The sequence below is a fragment of the Berghia stephanieae genome, chromosome 1 (genome assembly GCF_034508935.2).
Source record: "Berghia stephanieae isolate SIO BIC M18660-M18661 chromosome 1, UCSD_Bste_1.3, whole genome shotgun sequence".
Lineage (NCBI taxonomy): Eukaryota > Metazoa > Mollusca > Gastropoda > Nudibranchia > Aeolidiidae > Berghia > Berghia stephanieae.
In genome coordinates, this window is record NC_088360.1 from 58,200,752 (window position 1) to 58,204,326 (window position 3,575).

General features: G+C 34.1%; 1 long non-coding RNA gene across 1 annotated transcript; it reads left to right on the top strand.

The window, feature by feature from the left end:
- The first annotated feature begins 202 nt into the window (after window positions 1-202).
- Window positions 203-2,611, top strand: LOC144978267 (uncharacterized). Its single transcript, XR_013646493.1, has 3 exons — window positions 203-350; window positions 1,584-1,685; window positions 2,598-2,611. It is a non-coding gene; the product is annotated as an uncharacterized LOC144978267 (long non-coding RNA).
- The last annotated feature ends 964 nt before the right edge of the window (window positions 2,612-3,575 follow it).

The following is a 3,575-nucleotide window of genomic DNA, read 5'->3' on the forward strand; positions in this document are numbered from 1 at the left end:
ATTAAAGACTTTACCTGGCACTGACAGAAGCGTTATTCCTCGGTAGTTGTTGCAATTGCTGAGGTCGCCTTTCTTAGGCAGTTTGACGAGGTACCCTTCCTTCCACTCTGTTGGTACTTCTTCCTCCTCCCAGATCTTCTTGAAGAGAGGATAAAACATTTCTGTGGTCGTTTTTAAGTCCGTCTTTAAAGCTTCTGCGGGAATGTTGTCTGGCCCAGCTGCCTTGCCATTTTTCAATAGTTTGATAGCGTTCCTGATCTCCTCTTTAGTCGGGTGTCTACAGTTGATGTCAAGGTCTGTATCAGCTGGGTTGATGTTTGGGGCGTTCGACGGAGCTGGATTGCAAAAAGGTAAGATTCTATTATCATAGAATACCCCCCCCCCCCTCCTCCCGCTTTTTATATTTCTATTATTATTTTTTTTTAATTATTTTTTTTTAATTATTAAAAAAAAAATTCGCTGCCCATTTGTTCTTAATGACTTTTATTAATCCTTTATTTATTTCAATCTACATTTAGCATAGATAGACTAACGTTTTAAAAGAAATAAAAAATAATGCACATTTATAAAACGCATAATATCTATATCAATGCGTAGTTTTTTTTTCACATGCCAAGCGTCCTTTCCTTCTTTGATTTTAGAGGGCAATATCTCATTTCAGATCTCCCCTAATGGTGAGGGCATTATCTTAAATTTGTTTAATATGATTTAATCTAATATTTATAATCTATTGATGAAAAGGGCATATTTAAGATAGCATTGATGACAAAATGAATAAGTAATTAAATAAATAAATGAATGAATAAATTAATAGATGAATGAATAAATAAATAAAATACGATTCAATTCGAGCGGCAGTTTGCAAGCAAGGTTTTTGAAGGAATCCTCACACTGTTGTTTTTCTGTATATTTGGATGAATGATGATATAGGCATATCATTTTAACATCAATATATTGAAATAAGTATATAAAATTCTCTTAAATCATCGTTTTAGGTAAAAATAAAATTCATTTATAATCTATTCTACCGGATAACTGTTATAATCGAGGCGTCAGCCGCAGTGCAGGACCCACGGTAAAGTAAGCAAGGGCGAGTAGACTTTCTCAATATCAAACAACGCGGCTTTTGTGAATCGAATAATATAATAATAATAATAATAATAAATAATAATAATAATAATAATAATATAATATGATGATGATGATGATGATGATGAGATAATAATAATAATAATAATAATAATAATAATAATAATAATAATAATAATAATAATAATAATAATAATATATACTTTATTCGCCCAAAAAATATGGAAATTCGTTTACAATTCCTTACAACATAATAATATGATTTAGGCCTCAATTTAAATGTGCATTTTCATGCTAACGAAGTGTGTTCATTTATTTGTAATTGTAGCCTACTCATTCTCATTCGGATTAGTTGATCATGTCTATGTGTACTTCATTTTTATTATTTAGATCTGTGCTTACTGCACCGAAATATTTTGTTGTCCTGTTGTAAGTAGGCATATATTTGTTGAAATAATGTAGACAATGATATTATTCCATACTCTTTCTCATAGGTGATGTTCTCAGATTTCATCAACACAATGAACGGGTTATGTTCGAATGTAAGGAGGAAAAATGAGAAAATCCGAATCTAAAGGTCTCAGACCTATTTAAAGGTAAGGTATCTATGTGATTTTGTACGCAAATAAATGAAATAATAAATACTTTTCCTCTTATTACAAACAAAGGGAATTTTGTTCAATACACGAAAATCGAATTTTTAAATAGTTTACTCTTGCATCTGACAACAAGGGGAACGAATTGACCGAATGCTTAAAGCATTGCACTGTGATCCCGATTGTCCCGGGTTCGAGCCTGGCTTCAGGCACTTTCGTTATTTTCCTTGGGCAAGATTATTAATCCCAATTTGCTCACTGGGACGCCATAGTGGATTCCTGTTTACATCAGACATCCTGTTTGATGGATTATCTATATTCCTTCCTGGAATGCCTAGGCGACGGGATCTTATGTTGCCGTTGCGAAAAGGGCATCAGTAGTCCCTCTGGGTTCAAATTTACATTATATTCTGGCTTTTTCTCATTGCTTAGTTAGTTGTTTTTAATTTTTAAAATTGTTTCTTACATAGATAGAAAATAGGTAGTATTCCCTTTATTCATTCACAAGGATAAATGTCTTTTTAATCTATTGCAAGGGAAGACTTGTACAACCCAGGCATCAGCCGCAGTTCAGTGCCCAAAATTGAGCTATGGTCATTGCCAAACAGCACGACGGGTAATCGAATTCAGTACCTCTCGGGTACGAAGCAAAGACCATACCGCTGAGCAAAGCTGCCCTATTTATCTGTTCGTTTATTTGCTTTTTTTTTCTTTCTTCTTTTAAATTTTCGGAAGGGATGGGTGTGTGGTTTTTTTTCCTCTTTTGTCTCCTTCATACACCAAACAAGTGTCGTCCAAAAACGGAGCCATCCGAGAATATCATATCATTACCATAGCCGTAATTAATTTTCCATTATTACCCATTCAGTCAGTCACTGTCTACGGCAATGACTTGTGACATTTTTTTTTCAGATTTTTCAAGCTTGGCTGCATGGCTAAAATACGATTATGTTGCCGTAGGAGTAGTGACCGTGTTTGGTTCCTTGAAGTCGTTGAAACAAATCTGACTCATGATATGCACACACGCCATCTGCATCCGTAAGTACAGTTTAAAGGCACAATTAAGTTTCTTTTAATATTTGAATTCAGAGCAAGTATTCAAAATGTTACGTATGCCCTTTTGAAGAATGCGCCCTTGTTTTTCAAACAGCAATGTGCAATGTTCAGTAAAAGACATGGCGTTCCTTCCTGTATCTATAAGTAGCTAAAGATTTAAAAACTTACCTATTTGTTCTAAGTAAAATTTCGCCAATAAAAAAATGGACCAATCATCTTGTCACATTTTCTTTTACACCACCACAATAGAATTTTGGTTTCCTTGTCATTTATTGACATTTTCAAAATCTATCAACGTATATGCCACTCTACTTCTTTGTAATTTCTACCCCAGCCTTATGGTGAAAAACCCTATTTGAGATCATTATCTTCTGGAGTAAAAAGAAACAACAAACACGCGATCAACCCCTAGTTATATTTTTGTCTCTTTTCGCAAAAAAAAAAGCGAATAGTATTGAGAGAATAAAGTAACAATACAGATGTACAGTCATATTGGAATCAAAATAGTGGGTGCTGTGAATGACGAATTTGATATTAATGTATGTTTCATCGAACCACTTGGTCGTATTGGACATTCAGGCAGCGGGAGTTCTCAGTGTAACAACTTTCAAGGTTTTAATCCACGACCCATATACGACGGAGAGGCCATTTTGCACACATTATCCTTATTCTTTCTGAGATGATTGTCACATTTAACTCCAAAAACGTGACTTGCACGTGATAGATCGCAAGTTTATTTTGTATGTTGATATGCACTTTTTGTACCCTTTCATTTTCTGGGAAAAACGATTTAACTGTAGCGTAATAGCAAACATATTTTGAGGTGTCCGTATT